General features: G+C 46.7%; 1 long non-coding RNA gene across 2 annotated transcripts; it reads left to right on the top strand.

Moving 5' to 3' along the window:
• The first annotated feature begins 620 nt into the window (after nucleotides 1–620).
• LOC110567799 (uncharacterized) lies at nucleotides 621–12,702 on the top strand. 2 transcript variants are annotated; one of them, XR_002478143.2, is made up of 3 exons: nucleotides 621–732; nucleotides 3,605–4,913; nucleotides 12,510–12,702. It is a non-coding gene; the product is annotated as an uncharacterized LOC110567799 (long non-coding RNA). The 2 variants fall into 2 exon arrangements; XR_002478142.2 differs by lacking the exon at nucleotides 12,510–12,702 and adding an exon at nucleotides 5,254–5,887.
• Nucleotides 12,703–18,725: the final 6,023 nt, after the last annotated feature.

Here is an 18,725-nt window from a genome sequence, read left to right as displayed (position 1 = left end):
CAGGGCTAGAGCATACTATGCTGCAGTAACAAATAAGTCTTGAAACATCAGGAGCTTAGTATAGCAAAAATGGATTTTTTTCTCCAGCAAAATCTGAGGCACATCACCTGGGCCCTGCCCCACCTGGCGACACTGGGATGCAGTTATCTTCCATCTGGTGTTGCCATCAACAGGCAGCTTCTAGGGTCACTGAGGCAGGGAAGAGAGCACTAAAAAGGTCATGCATTGGCTGTTAAACGTTGTGTCCAGAAATGACACACGTCACCTCCACTCATATTTCATTGGCTAAGACCAGTCACATGGCTTTGCCTGACTCCTAGGAGATTGGAACTTTAGAAGAGCCCATGGGCTATGGGTGATCATTAAATGTCTCTGCCACTGTGCTAATGTTAATTGAGCCCTCCCTATGTGCCAGGCACTGTTCTCCACACTGTACATGGCTGATCCCATTTAATCCTCAACCCTATGAAGTAATTACTATATTGTACGGATAATGCACTGAGGCACAGATAGGTTAGGTCACTTGCTGATGTCTCATAGCAGGTAGGTAGTGGGGTCAGGATCAAAGACAAATAGACTTTAGGGCCTGAGTTCTTTTTTTTTTTTTTTTTTTAGATGGAGTCTCTATCGCCAGGCTGGAATGCAGTGGCACAATCTCGGCTAACTGCAACCTCTGCCTTCCAAGTTCAAGTGATTCGTCTGCCTCAGCCTCCCGAGAAACTAGGACTACAGGTGCGTGCCACCATGCCTGGCTAATTTTTGTATTTTTAGTACAGACAGGGTTTCACCACGTTGGCCAGACTGGTCTTGAACTTCTGACCTTGTGATCTGCCTGCCTCAGCCTCCCAAAGTGCTGGGATTACAGGCCTGAGCCACTGCGCCCAGCCAGGGCCTGAGTTCTTAACCTCTGCACCTGCTGCCTCTCTAATGCTCTCTCTCCTGGAGGAATTTCTGTAAAATTATAGGCACTGTAAATAAAGCACCTCATATGCAGTGTCTGACATGTAATAGTTCCTAACATATGGCAACTGCTTCTATTATTATTGTTGTCGTTATTGGCTACCTAAGTCCCTTCTGACTCAAGGCAGGGTATAAATAGATGACTATGTGATAAAGCTTCATTAAAATGTACCTCTTCTGTCCTGGAATCTGAGGTTGTGTGGAATGTTTTCATATAACCTTGCAGAGAAGTATCAGGGAAATGCCATCATGGGGAAGCAGTTTAGCAAATCGTGCCCGTGCTGACCCCATAATGGCATGAAAGCAAAGTCTGCATTGTAATTACTGCCCTGCCATGTCTCATTACTGGTATCTGCAAGGCTTCTCTGAGCAAAATTGAAGGATACAACAGTCGTTTATTTTCTATTTGTTTTCATTCAACATTAGCACTGATCTTGACTTGTTCTATAGGTACTTAAAACACAAATACTGTGTTGTAATGTGATTTCTGAACCTCTTTGTGTAGGAAAAAATATATTGGTTTTGAAGTGACTCCTCTGTCTCTTTCCCGCCATGAGTTAATTGACATCACTCCTGCTCCTTCTCAGGAGGGCTCAGCACCTAGAGGCTGCCTGACGTGTGGGTGGGTGAGCAGGTAGCACTACCCTGGAAAAAAGGAGCTGTTTTGGATCCTCTAGATTTACACAGACCAGTGAAGGATATCATTGAGTTTGTGGAAGGACTGGGGCAGTTAATGGTGTGCATAAAAATGTGTGATTGTGGTCGTTGGTGCCATTGCTTCTTGCCAGGTAGGAGTCAGAAGGCAAAGTCTTAGTACTTGAGAGATAGTTCTTCTTCCTTAACATTGGGAACTGGGGGATGGTTCCCTCTTCTTTCTAACCTTCTTTCAAGGAGCCTGATTTCTGCCATAGGCTGTAGCCCATTGTTTCTGACAAAACGAGATGTGCTCCTGGGAATCTCTCATGTGGTAAACTCTGGAGTGGACAGTGCTGTGCTTAGCAGTGGGCCAAGAGAGAAAGACAGGAGACTACCCCAGCTCCATCACACACAGACAAGTGAACAAGAAACTACGGGAGAGAGAACTTCTAAAGTGCCAAGCAGAGACACCCAGAGGAGTGCAGAAGGGACAATTTCTATCCAATCTCTGTTTCCAGTGCCAAAGTGTCAATACCTAATCCAAAGCTCCTTCAGAAGGACATTGCTTTAAAAGCCAAAATGATACCGGAGGATCGAGTTGAGGGTGCTTGAATCACATATGCGGATGCCTGTTTTATTCTCATCAGAACCCACAGGGGGTTACTGTGTCTGAGAGCTAAGTAGGTCACGTTAGGTCACCAAATTCCCCACTATCATTTTGGCTTTTAACTGAACATCCTTCTGAAGGATCTTTGAATTAGGTATTGACACTTCGGCATTGGCAACATACTGGGTAAAAATTTGGCAAGTCTTTAAAAAGAAATATTCTGTAAAATAACATATACTCTATGATTACAACTATATATAAATACCTATATATGTGGCCAGCCTCCAGACAGAACTATACATAGTGAAGCAAGTTATTTTATAGTGGTGAGATTACACAAGAATTTTTATAAACTTTTTTTGATATTGTATTGTCCCCATTTTAGTGAGGGAAGAACAAATTACTATTCCATTATAGCCAAATTGTTATTTTGACAAATCAGTGGGAACAGCATCAGTGGTGAAGTTCAGAGAGAGAATCTTTAAAATAACTAAAAAATAGTCACATTGCATAGAAATGCTGACCTTTGGGCCGAGAACTTCAAAGGGGGTGCAAAACAGAATCACATTTTGAGGGAAATACAGGAGGCTTTTTAGAAGTCAGTAGATCCTAGTCATTAGGGATTTGCTATTGATATTTTTCAAACATCAGAGCAAAACCAAGAACATTCTAACTTTAAGAAGAAAAAAATCACCCATAATCACAGAAATGCCACAAAGCAAACCATCTTCCTATTTGTTCCTTATACTCTAACATTTGCCAGTCTATATCCCAACATTTCACAAAGCTTTAGATACCTTCTATTCAGTCCCCGCCCCCACCACAGAAGACTATAAGTATTTTTACCTAATACTTTTAAGTTGTTTTTTTTTTAAAAAAAGCATTACTGGTTACATTTTAAAACGCTTATTCTTGAACATTTGTTGACTTGAACTATTTGTCCTTCTCTAAAAAAAAAAAAAAAAGATTATCAAGATGATAGCTAAAAGGAAAGAGATGTCAGGCTTGTCATCTTCCACTTGAACAGAGATGAAGAAAGGTGATGGTCATAGTGACCTGGACGCCACCCCTGCGGGATGCCTTGGCGAGAATCCGCAGCGGAGGGCGCTGGCCCTAAGGTCCTTTCTAATGCTTCAAGCGTTTGGTTCTACATTCTAGAATTTTTAGAGGCTAACATTCTGGAAAGGTGACCTGCAGATGAAGACTCAGCACAGAGCCTGCGCCAAAATCCTCTGGTAACCGGTCCTGGGGAAATGGGTTGCCCGTGTAGGGTTCAGAGCCCACCTGCCTTCAGGAACCTGCCTGGCCTGTCCAATCCTAAGCTTGCCCTTTTAAAACCAAATTGCTTTTTGCCGTTTAAGCTCCTGACCATTTCCTGTTTTGCCCTGATTCAACCTGCAGAGCCGGACTGCACCCTCTTGGCCAGTCCTGGGAGAGCAGCAGCCTCCAGCGCCACCGCTGTGCTCGGCCAAGTGGAACCCCTGAACAAATGCCCTCGAGAGCGCGCCCAGCCCAGTTGGCTGCAGTTGGAGACACAGCGCCATCTAGTGGAAGAAAGAAAAAAGCCCCCGTTGCTTTTTTCTTTTTGAAAATTAGTGGAGAAACCTTGAAATGGACTGAGAATCAACCGTCTTCGTTTGATACCAAAGGAGCTTGAGGCCAGAGCAAATCCAGAGAAGGAAATGGACTTCCTGAATGTCACACAGCCAGCCAGTGGCAGCTTTGACACTACAGAACCTCATCATTTGAGACGCAGTTCAGCAGTCTTGGTACCATGCCATGGTGAGGAAACCAGAAGGTGAAAAAGCTAATTTCGGTTGAGTGGCATTTCAGAGCTCCGCTGAGGTGGAGGTGAACATATGCTGGGGGCTGATGTCTAAAGAGAAGTTGTCAGTTATTTACCATTCTATAGAATGCCTTGGCTGGACTCTCAGCGATGGGTGCAGAGCTAGAGAAAATTCAGTTGTCTGCCCTTCCCCTTACACCCCAATCTGCCCTGAAACTCAGTACAGGATAAGACTGTGTAGATTACACTGGTTTAGGGAGCAGGAGATGCCACAGAGGGTCACTTGTGCCCTGAAGGTAGAGAAGGGAACGAGAGTTTACTGGATGTCTGCCCCAGCCTTTCCCATCTCCTTTTCCCTGCTAAGGAAAAATTTGAGCCTCTGATCTCAGTTCTGCCTCCTTCTCCTGCTTCTAAGAAACTTCTACAACTCTAGGTATTTGATCTGGAGATCCCAGATGAGGAGTGGGGCCAGCATCCTTGTTTTCTGCTCTCTGGAGCCTGCTGTGACCTGGATGAAACAGGAGTGCTGTGAGGAACTGCACAGTACTTGGACTTTTCAGCCAATCTACAGCTAAAAGGCATATCCACTGAGTAGACTGTTACCCACGATTGTGGAGGGGGAAATGCATGCTGCATTATTCAGTGTCAGTTTCAGGGGTGGAGGGAAAGGTTAAAACCAATGCCTAACTTCATTCCTTCAAAAGAAAATCCTAAATGTTGACTTGAAACATATGGCTATGCTTTGAGATAAATCGTAGTCTAGTTTCTCATGGCTATCCTAAAACAGCAAAAGGATCTCTGGGCTGCATTCTCTTCCTTCGGAGTCTGGGCCTGCCCTTGACTCTCAGACCATCATCCCAGCAGGAAGGACCAGCCCAACTTGCCTTAAACCAAAGATTGCTGGCAGAGTCTCAAGCTGTACACGTGAGTATGAAGGAAGGGTGCGAGGCTAACCTTTAAACTCACTCCTTTGATTTCATTTTTTTTTTAAAAAAAGCTGATTTGAGCAAGGGAAACTTTGAATGCCCTTTGCTTTTCTAGCCCAGGGAATCTGACTCAGGGAATCTGACTCAGGGACCTTTGTGGACTGGAATGTCATGAACTGGCCAAGACTTGACAAAAGCCTCAGGTGCCCAGGGCACTGGCTGAGTCACAGTGCAGCATCACATGGCCTGGTTTGCCCCAGGTTTGCCTCAAGCCGCCCCTAAACAGAGAGCTGGCCCCTCTCCAGGTCCTGCTTCACCTGGTTCTATCTCTTCTCCAGGGTCACTGTCCTGCCCTCCAAAATGCATTCTCCTCCAACGCACGTGGTTAAAACTGGGCTTGGTTGCAGTGCCCGGGAGCCTGTTGAGACGCATACACAGCTCGGCTTTCCAGGCCAACACATCCTGGAAAGGGTTTGTAAAGAATATCTTCATGATGCAGACCATATTTCCCCACAGAAACACTGTCATAACGGGTGCACTTCCACCCAGGGACCTGGCACCCAGGGCATCCCCATGATATCCCCAGCATATCCTAAAAGCTGGTATGTCCTGAAAGCTCTGTGATCATTTATCAGAAGAACTCTCTGACAAGCCTTTCGCCCTTCATGCTGGCAGGGCCCTCAGCTCGTGACTCAGTGTCCTGCAGTGAGCTGTCCCTCCCCAGCCACACATGCAGGAGCCCCTTTCCCTCCTCTCCTGGCCTTGATCTTGAGGCTGTTAGTCGGTTAGTCGTTCTGCGTTGGCTGGTTCTTCTCTTTTCCTCCCTGATTTCCTTTCATTAAAAGACTTTTGAACAATTCACAATTTCATATGCCTTTCCATCCCTGCAACTCCCACATTGACAGAATCCACCCTGTGATGAGCCCCAGACTGTCATAACAGCAACCCTCCACACATGACTAAGCCCAGGGAACCCCCATGTAACAGAGATCAGGGCTGTCACACGGCCTGAAGATACCTCAATCCACTACGCTTTAAGGGGAAAGGCTAGCCAAGTAGGGCATTCCTTTTCCCTAAAGATGTTTATTGAGTTCTTTCCATGTGTCAGCACTTTCCAAGGCACTCAGGAGACAGCTGTGAATAAAACAGACAGGCCAGGTGTGGTAGCTCACACTTGTAATCCCAGCACTTTGGGAGATCAAGGTGGGAGGATCACTTGAGCTTAGGTTCAAAACCAGCCTGGGCAACATAGAAAGATCCCATTTCTACTAAAAATAAAAAACGTTAGCCAGGTGTGGTGGTGTGCACCTGTAGTCCCAGCTACTCAGGAGGCTGAGGTGGGAGGATTGCTTGAGCCCTCAACCTGATCGCATTGCAGCCTCAACCTCTATCACACCACTGCACTCCAGCTGAGTGACAGAGTGAGACCCTATCTCAAAAAACAAAAACAAAAACACAGATTTGAAAGTTTTGCTTATATGGAGCTCTAGAGGGGAAGGTGTAAATGCATTTGTCCAATGAGCAGAAAGGCTTGGGAGTCAGGAAGTGTGAGGAGCTAGCCTAGATGCCTCCATGCTGAGTAGAGGCTAAGTCACTCCCTCTCTGATCCAGTCTCCTCATCTGGAAAATGAAAAGATTGGACTTGGTCACATGGAAGGGCTCTCAACTGTGACCCACTGAGCGCACTTCGATTCATGACTCTATAGACTCTTGTACTATAGACTCTTAGGCTTCTCAGCCGAGAGACTGGAGCTCCCCTGCCTCTCCTTCAGTGTAACATTCGAGCCAACTCCCCTCTCTGCCCCCACAATTCTTTCCCGCTTTGCTCATTCTTTGGCCTTAAGAAAGAAAGGAGATCACATCTCCATTAGTCTCACCTGCTCGCCTTCCCCTCTTATTCCTCTTGTACCTCCCACTCTCCATTTTTATGTGGTCACAAACATTTTTCAAGAACAGTTTTAAGTGGCCCCTTCTTCGAAGATGGCTTTTGTGGGTGGAATGCCTCTTTGGGGTCACTGTGATGCCTTTGGGGGCATCTGTTCCCTTAAGCATGCCCAAGGAAGCAGTGGACAGATCCGAGGGAGGATTTCATACAGTTGGTGCAACAGAACCACTGGAAAGCAATTAACAGGCTGAACACCAGAGTAAGGACGGTGGCCAAAGAACAGGCACCCCGTGGTAAACAATTACCAGTGTGGTCAGGGACGCCAATGTAGGTCAGCTCTCAGCCAGGAAATCGTTTCACAAGTGCAAAATGTGAATCCTTCGGAAGCGGAATTTAGGGAAAGAGTTGTTTTGTTTTGTTTTCTATATTCGTGAGGATGACCACCTGGTCGCCCTGCAACTCCCCTTGGTTTCTAAGACAGCTGGTCTTGGCAGCCACCTCTCCTCCAAAAGAAAGTGGCTCAGAGGCCTTTCTAATTTTGACCTTCTGGCTGATGATCACGATGGACAAGGCCAGTTCCTGCTTTATGGACCGGGTCTGGGCTCCGGATAGGAGCATTGTATGTCCACATTTTGGGAGACACCGGATCTTTTTTTTGGCATGGAAGTGGTGGATTCTTTCTTGTTTGTTTATTTTTTGGGAATACACAATTTTGCATCTATGGTACTTGTAAAGATTTTATGTTTTACGTGAGTATCTAGGGAACCTGAAATTAAGGTCAGTGTCCAGGCTTTAAGGACTATCCTGGAAGGGATTTGGTCAGCAGGAACAGGACACTTTGGGGTTCAGATCTGGTCTAGAGGCTCAGGTCCATATGAGCCACTGTGACATTTAACCTAACTTGGCGTGGGCACAGGCTCTTTGAGTTTTCAAAGTGTTTCTGTGTTTCTTCTGTCTCTGTTCCTCAGAACAGTTTTGGAAAGCAGGCAGGGCAGGTGTGAACATCTTTGCATGCTGGATAAGGCTCAACAAGGCTAAGGCTTTTTTTTTTTTTTTTTTTTAAAGACGGAGTCTCGCTCTATCGCCCAGGCTGGAGTGCAATGGGGCAGTCTCTGCTCACTGCAACCTCCACCTCCTGGGTTTATGCGATTCTCCTGCCTCAGCCTCCTGAGTAGCTGGGATTACAGACGTGTGCCACCATGCCTGGCTAATTTATGTGTTTTTAGTAGAGATGGGATTTCACCATATTAGCAGGCTGGTCTTGAACTCCTGACCTTGTGATCTGCCCGCCTCAGCCTCCCAAAGTGCTGGGATTACAGGTGTGAGCCTCACCTGGCCAAGAAAGCCTAAAGCTTGTACATGGCAGTCAAGACTGGAGTAAGGTCTCCTGGTATGGAGGCCAGGAGTCTTTTCCCCAGACAACAGTGTGATTAGGTGGTCTTCTGTGAGAACCCTGCTCAGACAGGGCAGTTGTACTCATGAAAACATATTTCTGGTATCTAGCTGCTAACCTTATTCTAGGAAATACTTGGATTTAATAGTAACTCGAGGGAGGTTGGGCCTGCCACATTGCATAGTATCAGCATGTGGCCAACCAGATACCACCTTCCCTAGAAGGCCCAAGCCACAGAACCCTGACAAGCATTTTCCTGGGTGGTTCCTGATTCTGCTTCAAGAAGATCAAAGGAGAAACTGCATCTTCTAAATATCTGTGGCTCCCTAGGGAAGCGAGAGCTGCCATTTGGAATGGCTTCAGAGGCTCTGCTCTCTGCTCTCTGTTCCTCACTCCAGTGTGTCTTTCCCCTGAGGCTGCATTCCCTGCTGGCATACTTTGGCCTCTGGATTATGGGGGAGTATTTACTGAACCCCAAGATCCTCATGTTCTCAGGCACTGCATGGGACATCTCTTTGACATACGGCCCTAACGATGGCTGGACTTCCTGCTAGCCTTTTCTTGTGGATGCAGGGTCTTACTTTGTCACCCAGGCTGGAGGGCAGTGATGCAATCATAGTTCACTGCAGCCTTGAGCTCCTTAGCTTAAGCTCCTATCTCAGCCTCCTGAGTAGCTGGGACTACAGGTGTGTGTGCTATCACACCTGGCTAAGTTTTTAAAATTTTTTTGTAGAGATGGAGTCCCACTATGATACCCAGGCTAGTTTGCTGGCCTTTTCATAAAAGAACAAAGAACTGTCATCCTCAGCTTAGCAACGTAAACCTCCATCCATGAAAAACACCTGCTGACAGCTAGTCATTTGAAGAAATATAGCATTTCTTAAAATGGTACATGAGAAGGTTTGCAGAGCAATTGTCTAGAATCCTTCTGGTCTTGCTAACACTGCCAGCTGAGTGATCTTCCTCAGTGAATCACAGTAGAACCCTGCATTGACGCGTTTCTAACCACTTGGACCAGCTGCAGCTTACACTGCCCTCATCTCTCCAAATAGTGTTCCATGCAGTTAATAGTAGATTGGTGCAAAAGTAATCATGATACTAACCCGATACTTGGCATGAAACAGCTTCCAAGGCACTTTCTAGGGCCTTGTTATAGAGGCATAAGTGTTAGGGGCAAAGGAATTCACTGTGTGCCCGTGGGAGTTTAATGTCTTTTTAAAGCCAAGAATGGAGAAGTGTAACAAATGTACATACCGTGAAAGCCACAGACCACCTCATTAAATGTCAGAGCCATTTCCCAGGTTGAGGAGAAGTGAAAATCCTCAAAGGAAACCCACCTCATCAATTAATGAAGATTTTTTCAAATGTGGTAAATATTCAGAGACGTTTCTAATAGACAAAGAGCATTCACCAGAGGACTCGAAGGATAAAAGCCCCAGATTTCTGTAGGGATGTGGAGGGAGGGGGCAGTGAGAAGGAAGAGGTTCTCTACGTGGTGTACTCTGTTGTTTGTGATTTCAGGGTTCAGATGATTTTCAGTGGCTTCTCCCTTCTTTTCAAGGACTTTTCTGTCATGGTAGGTATTGCTTACTCTTCTAGAGCCACCATTAGGATTGTTGTGTGGTTAAAAGAGAGAATCCACCAGGCACAGGGATGTGCACCTGTAGTCCCAGCTACTTTGGAGGTTGAGAGGTAGGAGGATTACTTGGGCCGAGGAATTGGAGGCTGCAGTGAACTATGGTCTTGCACTGCACTCCAGCCTGGGTAACATAGCAAGACCTTATCTCAAACAAAAAAGTTTTGTAAAAGAATGTAATATGTGTACAGCCTCACCTACCCTTTACTGAACAGCATGTGTTGCTCTTACTTGTTAAACATTATAAACAGCAATTCTTAGGTTCCACTGTGAGGATGAGACAAACTGAAGCCTGCCTATGTATGTTTAAGGCAAAAGAAAAACAGAGTTCATTAAAAAAAATTGACAAAGCTAGGCACAGTAGTACATGCCTGTTATCCCAGCTACTTGGGAGGCTAAGGTGGGAGGCTCCCTTGAGCCCAGGAGTTCAAGGCCAGCCTGGTAAACATAGCGAGACCCTCTCTCAGACAAAACAAACCGAAACAATCACAGCAAAAGAGAATCCACAAAAAGCTTATGCTTCAGTGCCTGACACACAGCAAGCATTTGGGGGTATTTGCTGCCTTATGTTATTTAAAATATCACTGCTTGGGGAAAGCTTTATACACACTGCATGGCAAGGGGTTCTACGGATTTTAACTCATGTCTAGGCCAGCAGAGGTGGGGGGCATTGCATTGAACTTCTATGAGGGGGCGATGAAAGATAGTAAGCTCTCTAGGAGGTAAACCAGGTCGTGCTGTAGAGTGACCAAATGGCCTGGCTGTGTCCCTTTGTGTGAAAGGGGACGTAGAGGCAGAAGTGAAGGAGAACTGGTGGCCTTGGCCACTGCAGAAGGTCCCATATGCTCTTGGGCTTATCTTTCACAGGCCAGGCTGTGAAAGTGACTGTGACAGTGACAGTGTTGGAGCAAATATTGGAAGAAGAGCAGACTGCATGTCCATGGGTGCTGGTCAGGCACTGACAGCAGCCTCCAGGGTACTTCGGCGTCTGGGTTATTCGAGGACAGCAGCAGGCTTGTAAATACCAAGGCTCCAGGCTGTCCTTTATCAGGAGTCTTATTCGTTGCCTGGTGCCTTGAGCGGGGCCCTGCTTACACTGCGCCTGCCTCAGTGCAGGCCTCCAAATGGACCTCCAGGCCTCCAGTCAGCCTCACCCTCGGGCCCTCTGCATGCAGCCTCCAGAGAGGCCCTTCTGAGATGAGCTTCTGATCTGGGCCCTGATACAGCCCTGGGTTAGAATCGCCACTGGCTCTCCTTTGCCTACATGTCAAATCCACACACCCTGGTGTGGCCTTCAGGACTGTTTGCAATCCCCCTACCTAACAGTCTCCTGGGAAGCCTGGGCACCAGCCAGTCTGAACTCGCCATGTACTGGGAGGGCAAGCCCTTCTGATTCCAAGCTCGGGACATGGCCCTTTTCTCTGCCTGGAAGGCCTTTCCCTACCCCGTTCTCTGCCTGGCAAGCTCCTGCTTCACTGATGAAGGCTCAGAGGCAGGGTGGCCCCTCTGCGTGGCCTTTGCTGACTTGTTACAGCCAGGGCCTTCCTGCGGCTACCTGGTAAGGCACCGTCACACACCAGCTAAAACTCATGCCTTCCTTACAGAGGATGACCCCTTCCAGGGCAGGTCTGAGTCCCCAGAACCTGCTGTATAACAGACATTAGGTGTTTGTTGAATGAAGTGCCCTCTGTATGCAATGCCCCAGTTTTCAGCAATTTTCTAGAAGTCTGACTTGACGGGTAAGGTGCAGTGCTTGAATTGGGTAAAGGAATTGTTTTTTGTCTATAGCCTAAGAAATAAAAAACAGTCTGATGGGTGGGAGCTGGGGGTTCAGGGGTTCCTCTTCTCCATCTTCTGCTGCCTCCGCAGACTCAGTTGTGCCCCAGCTCTGAGAGGGACCCCGGGGAGTGTCTGCTGTGGTTACTTTCCATCTGTCTTCACACGCTCTTTTGTGAAGGAACCTTCTGCTCGGCCAGTATGTTCTGGCTATTCGAGAGGCGGCTGCCCTCGCCGACCCCACTGCCACTTTCTGCGTGGGGCTTGGGTACTGCAGAACAATGTGGCCTGGCCTTGGAAAACACTCTTTGGGACTTGTCCTCTGTGGTCTCTTTCAGCCTCCTTCAAAGGCGCAGTGTGAACATTTACACCAGAAATTGTCCTAGACATGAAAATTGTGTCAGGGATGATGAAAGGATGGTAAACACCATGTAATCACCCCTCATTTTTGTAATAACAACATGCCAAAGCACTAGGACCTGGAATGGAGATGTCCTCCGAACTCTCTAGCAGGGGCTCTCATCCTGGGTTGGGGGTCAAAGTATTTCAGAACCACCCACCGGCTTTTCTTGCACAGATGGGCTGGCTGATGCTGATGCCCCTTCCATCCCGCCCCCCAGATTCTAAATGCCCCTCTCACCCCTTCACCTCCTCTGTCCTGCCGCCATCACCAAGCAGGGCTTTGCTGTTAGAGACAGCGGGTCTGAGTCCCAGCCCTCTGCTCAGTGGCTGCACCACCTCAGCCAAGTTGCTCTTCCTCTCTGAGTCCCACGTCCTCCTCTGTAGAATGGAGGTGAGACGTTTGTCTCAGAGGAACACCCTGACGATCAAATGAGAGTTTGAAGTTCTTAGTAGACACCAAAACCAAGTTCGTTCCATTCTCCTTGTCTCTTCCTTGTTTCAGCTAGAAATTCGCCCAGGTCCTACAGAATAAATGGCACCCCGGGCAGCCACGTAAGGAAGTTCCCTCCGCACGTCATTGTCCGGATGGTGTGCGCAGCTTCGGCATGGAGAGGGTGAGGCCTCGGGCAAAATATAGCCCCTCTCCCTCTTCTTTCTACTGCTTGGGGAAAGCTCTACACACAGACTGCATGGCAAGGGGTTCCACAGATTTTAACTCGTGTCTGGGCCAGCAGAGGTGGGGGACGTTGTGTTGCATTTCTGTGGGGGGGACGATGAAAGATAGTAAGCTCTCTAGGAGGTAAAGCAGGTCACACTGTAGAGTGACCAAATGGCCTGGCTGTGAGAAAGGGACCAAGAAGCAGCCTTTGGGGAGGGGGGAAAACTGACCGATGAGGCAGGGCCATAGCAGGGCTATGCTGGCAGTGGACAGAGAGCCCGTGGTGGCCCATCAGCCATTTGACCCCCTGCTCAGGGGCACTCCTCTGACTTTAAGTTTGCATTTGAGCACACTGCAAGCATGCCCACCCATTTTCTCGACCTCACTGTTTTTAAAATGGAGGCAAGTCCCTACCTTACAAAACGGTTGGCAAGAGTGGTGACAATGATGTTGTCCAGGTGCCATGTTGGATGCTGAGAGAGTCACGCGTATCCACACGTTTAATTCCCACAACCCCGGGAAGTAAGTACACTGAGAGGCTAAGGAACTGCTCAAGGTGGCCTGATGGGCAGGTGGGAGGCGTGGAATTAAGCCCGGGAGATCTGGGCTGGGGAGCGTGCACTTCACCACCCATCATGCTACAGAAAGCGCTCTTTTTGCGCTTGCAACTTAAATGACCTTTTGTGGCTCAGGTTGTCCTCCAGTAGTTGAGGTTAAGTCAGCAGCACTGGCTTAGAGAAGATACATCTAGGAATCTGGAAATTCCTCTTCCTCTTAGATAACGTACCTTTAGGTTACCATTCTCCAAAGGCCCCAAACCAGTGCACCAGGGGTGTGCTCTTGAGTTCATGGGACGTTCATTTATGATTCGATATGTGCTTACCAGCCAGGCACTGGGTGCCAGGGCCACAGACAGGCAAGGCCCCGGCTCTCATGAACCTCATATTGGGGTTGGGGAGACAGCTGATAAATAAGCCCACAAATAAGACAATTTCAGGTAATTATAAAAAAAATGAAGAAAAGCAAAGGCAGGTTAATGGGGTAGAGACTGCATAGCAGTTGGAGAAGAGGAAGGAGATGGGGAAATGACACGCTGGTGCAGCAGGCAGATCGTTCTGTGTGAAGTTTGAACTCAACATTTCCTAATTGTGTGATCTCCTTCACGCGCAGAAAATGCCATTTGACTTGTACAGCAACCTCGACACATACCCACTTGCCCAACCACCCTATCCTGATGTAAGGTGTGTCAGTTTAGGCACAGGCTAAGCATTAAATAAGGGAAGACGTTCTCCAAATGCCAGAGCTCCTGGAGCTCAGCTAGGCTGTCTGCGAGCCTCCTTGTTCACCTGTGCCCCCCGGTGTAAATGCTTCAGAAACATAGTCCCCTGTAGGCTGGCTACTGGCCGGCTTACAGGACTCGATAGCAATTGCTGAATCTCAGATCTGAGCATTTTGCAGAAAGAAGCCTGTTTGCACTCACTACTTTGCAGTAGAGTACTTGCTTTTAGCAAAATCTCCAGTTACAGGCAATGAAGACCCCAACCCTAGTGGGCTGTGGAGTTATAGAACTGAAAGGGTCCTGAGTGGCTGCCCAGCCTCTGTCTACAGGCAGGGAATGTATAAGCCATCATGGTCACAGAACTCCATTTCTCTTCCTGGATATACCCAAGGACAAGAGATCATAGAGGGGGCCCCCAAAATGTATTCACCCAGTGTCCTCGGGGTTACAGCTCTACCTCGGACCTAGTCTCTGAACTGAGGTCATGGTGTTTTCCTTCAGAAGTGTGGTCCCTGAAAGGGACCCCAGCAGGGGCCATTTGAGAATCTGATTGCTTGTGCGACACTGTCTCACTTGGCTCACTAGACTGAGCTTCTGTTCTTATGAAAATGTGAAATATTTAGAAAACAGAAACTACCTGTCTTCACAGTCCCTTGCTGCAAAGAATATATTATCTTGATTAAGGTAATGAGAAACCTGCTCTGAAATACGTGGATGAGGACCAAAGCAGATGGGCTGAATGAATCCGTGTTTGCCAGCTCTACATGGAGCACTGCAAGGAGCTTTGGAAATCATGCCAAGCTCTTTGGGGATGGCATCATTGTGAGATACATCGCTGTGAGCTGGCTGAAGGGCTTGGGTGACTCAAATGACCTAAGTAAGTTTTGTGCGTATGATGCTGAGTTGCTTTTTGTTTTTTTAAAGCCAGATCTTTAACAGTTTCATTTCTGGGAGGTTGACACCTACCAGGTACAGTGCCCACTGCTAAGCACCAAGAGGAACAGCGAAGAATTAGCCACGAGCTGATCTTGCAGGGCCTTAAAGCCTTGTGGATGCTGGGTGCCGCGGCCCACGCCTGTAATCCCAGCACTTTGGGAGGCCGAGGCAGGTGGATCGTGAGGTCAGGAGTTCGAGACCAGCCTGGCCAACATGGTGAAACCCCATCTCTACTAAAAATACAAAATTAGCTGGACATGGTGGCACATGCCTATACTCGCTGCTACTTGGGAGACTGAGGCAGGAGAATCGCTTGGACCAGGGAGATGGAGGTTGCAGTGAGCTGATTGCACCATTGCACTCCAGACTGGGCAACAAGAGTGAAACTCCGTCTCAAAAAAACAAAGCCTTGTGGAAGAAGCCAGATGTGCACTGGTTCTTTCTATTCAGCCCTTTGACCCTCAGCTTCCGTGTTACTTTGCAGAGGCCTCCCCCATCCTCAGCCCGTGATTCCATAATACCCTTGAATTGATTCATCATTCCATACTTGCTGAGCAACTGCCCTGTGCCAGGCATTGTTTTAGGCCCTGGGGGTGCATCAGTGAAGAAAATTGACAACTGTGCTCATCTCATGATAGATACGATAGCTTTCTGTGTAGCTTTCTGCCTCCCTGCACCAGACTGGGAGCTCCTGGAGGGCAGTGGGCACATCTTTATCTTTGTATTCCTAGTGCTTGGCACAAAGCAGGTTCTCAGCAAGTGTCTGTGGAGCAAATAAAGAGAGAAATGACAACAATAGAAGATGGGTAGTTGCTAAAATAAAAACAAGCATTCGTACCTAATTTTACAGGTGTCAGAGCATTCTCCATGCACATGATTTCATCTGATTCTTCACAACAGCCCCCCTCAGAGCACTTTTTTCCATTTGTGGGTGGAAGATGGAGGCTTGGAGAAACGATGACCCACCCAGATGAGCATGGGACACTTGATTCTGAATCCTGTGCTCTTTCTATGACACATTGGAGTGTTTTATTAAAAACAAAAAACAAACAAAAAAAAAACTTGAACAAGATAATGAGCTGGGGAAACCCTAGAGAAGAGAGAGGAGATCTCTTCCAGCCAAGGCTTCAGGGACATCAGGCCCGAAGCTGACACAGAAAGGTGGCTTCCTGACAAGTGGTGCTGGGGTCGAGGAGGAGGAAGCCTGAGCAAAGTTATGAGAACAGGACAGCCCTGGAGAGTCATAGGCCACAGGTGTTGGAAGGGACCTTGAAATGACCTCATCCAGCCCAGAAGTTCTTAGCCCAGCTGAGCCTCAGCAGTCCCTGGGGAATTTCTAAAAGAGTGGTTCCCAGAATCCAGTTCCAGAGACGTTACTTCTGCTGATCTGGGGCAGATCTTTTTTAAAAAGTTCCAGAGTCTTTTGGATGTGGAGGCCCCCTTTTAAAAATTCATTATTCTATTTTTGCCCATTGGACAGTCTTAGAATTCAGAAACCATTTGGGAGGTATTTCTGGCTACTCTGAGTGGGGGTTACCCATCCCAATCTGTAGAAAATGTGCTGTCTTGGGATTTGTGGGTGACTGTCTGCATTTCCCCTAATGTTTCCCACCTGGCCCTTGTCTGCCACACCCCTGTTTACACACTGGTCTTCCAGCTCCTCTGCCCCATTGTGAAGGGACAGCCTCTTGGGTGGACTGTGAGTGTACATGTCGATTTCTCTCTTGAGTAGGTGTCGATGGCTTACACCTTGGACTTCCAGGAGGATAGGCCTGAGGACTCTATGCAGGTTGATGACAGATGCCTTGGCTGGGAGGCCTGGTGGGGAATGATCTGAGCAGGGTAGTGTAGCCTGAACATCCAAGACCAAGTGCAAGAGCATTGTCAGTAACACCCAGGAATTCCTTCTCAATGGCAATGGGGACAAACGCTCTCTGCAGAGTGAACTGATTTCCTGTGTTTCCAGACTGGTCTTTGCCTCAACCTGCCTCTCATACCTCCTCCACACTTTTTTTTTAAATCCAAATTAAAAGGCATTAGAAAACCATGGCTTGGTAACCCTGGTCCTCAGACTGAATGCTAATGGCTCTGATCAGGCTCCTGTGACGTTTAGCAATCAGACATCCTTCCAGAGACTGTTGATTGTAGATGAAGAAGACTATTTCCTGCCACTGTTGTGCTAGTCAGTATCTCACTTGATAAAAGGTTAGTATAGTTCTTACCATATATCCCCATTTTAAATTCACATGGCTCTTCTCACTAGCTTGGAAGTTTCTTGAGAGCAGAGACCAGTCTGGTTTATGGTCATGTCCCCTGTCTGTTGCATGTACATCTTCCATTTGTTGGCTCAATGAAAAGATAGGTATTTAAATAAGATTTCATTCATTAAAATCTTACATGCGTTTTCAAGACCATGTTCAAGACCATACATATTTTGAGAAGTGTACTGCTTCATATAAATATGAATAGTAAGAACAAAGACAGTTCTCTCTCAGCCCCCAGCAGTCCTACTTCCCTTGGTTTTAATTGGAATACAGTGTCTGGATTGTGACAACAGTAACTGTGCCTTCATGTTTTCACTTTAGTATTAGAAGTGTGTTGAGAGGCATGGGAAATGCTAATACTTAATAGTAATCAGCAGCATGGAAAGTTTTTGAAGTGTAGTTTCTATTTTCAATCAACAATATTAGGGAAAAATTTAAAAAGCAGTGACCACAAAACTGAAGATGCCACAGTGAAGTTGTTATGTGCTTTGTTATAGAATACTTTGAAAAGCCAAGCAAAATCCATACAAAATTTTCATATAATTTGACCTGCCAATCCTATTCCTGGACATTTGTCCTAAAGAAATAATTCAAAAGATGCAAAAGCTACCTAAATTAAGATTTCAGCATAGACTTGTATAGCAAAAGAAAAAAAAATTGGAAACATGTAGATGTTCCTTCCATAAAGGGAAAATAGTTTAATAAGTTATGGTACATCAACATGTTCAATATTACTCAGTCTTAAAATAATCATGAAGCTGTAGAAATTTGGAGAGAGAATATTTAACTGTGTTTGCTAAGATTACAAATGTTAAAAATATGCATGTGTGCCTACTGGCAAGAAAGCAATGTGCAACATAAATTTAGTCATTAAGGATGAAAAAAAATGTATGCAAAATATTAACAACGGTTATCTCTGACCAAAAGGATTATGGATGATTTTTCTTTTCCTCTTTCATCTTCTCTATATTTCCCAAGTTTTCCATTTTTCAAAAAAAGCATGTGTTTTTGTTTTGGGGGAAGAATATAATGGCTTCTGTAAGAATGCGTCTTTTGTGCCTGGAAAAAGAATTTATAATGATGATGCACATCATGGGTTAGCATTTGCTTCAATACTACTTTCACAATAAGATTATTAATTTTTAAAAAATAAATAGATTCTATACCCAGAAGCTGATCACTTCTCATGACACCTGTGGGGACCATTCTGGCCATCATCTGTCACTTAGATTATGCTAATAGCTTCTACTTGGTCTTCCATCTTTGCCTAATCTCAACTCAGTGGCCAAGGGTGGATTTGAAGACATCTATCAGGCACCACTCCTCTGCTCAGCCATTGAGGTGGTTCTGCATCTGACCCAGAGTGACACTGCGTATCTCCTGCCCCCATTTCTGACTGCTCTACCCATGTGGCTCCAGCCACACCCATTGCTGGTCCTTCCTCTAACAGGCTAGACATGCTCATGCTCTCTCCTTCGGACCTTTGCGTCCTCTCCGCCAGGAGCAGTCTTCCCCCACCTATCCACCTATCCCTTGCTTCCTTCTGATTCTTCACTTGGTTGTTCCTTGACCATCCATGTC

The sequence above is a fragment of the Aotus nancymaae genome, unplaced genomic scaffold (genome assembly GCF_030222135.1).
Source record: "Aotus nancymaae isolate 86718 unplaced genomic scaffold, 86718_ANA_hifiasm-v0.15.2.pri h1tg000053l, whole genome shotgun sequence".
Lineage (NCBI taxonomy): Eukaryota > Metazoa > Chordata > Mammalia > Primates > Aotidae > Aotus > Aotus nancymaae.
Note: the sequence above shows the minus strand (reverse complement) of the source record. Positions and strands in the feature narration are given on the sequence as shown.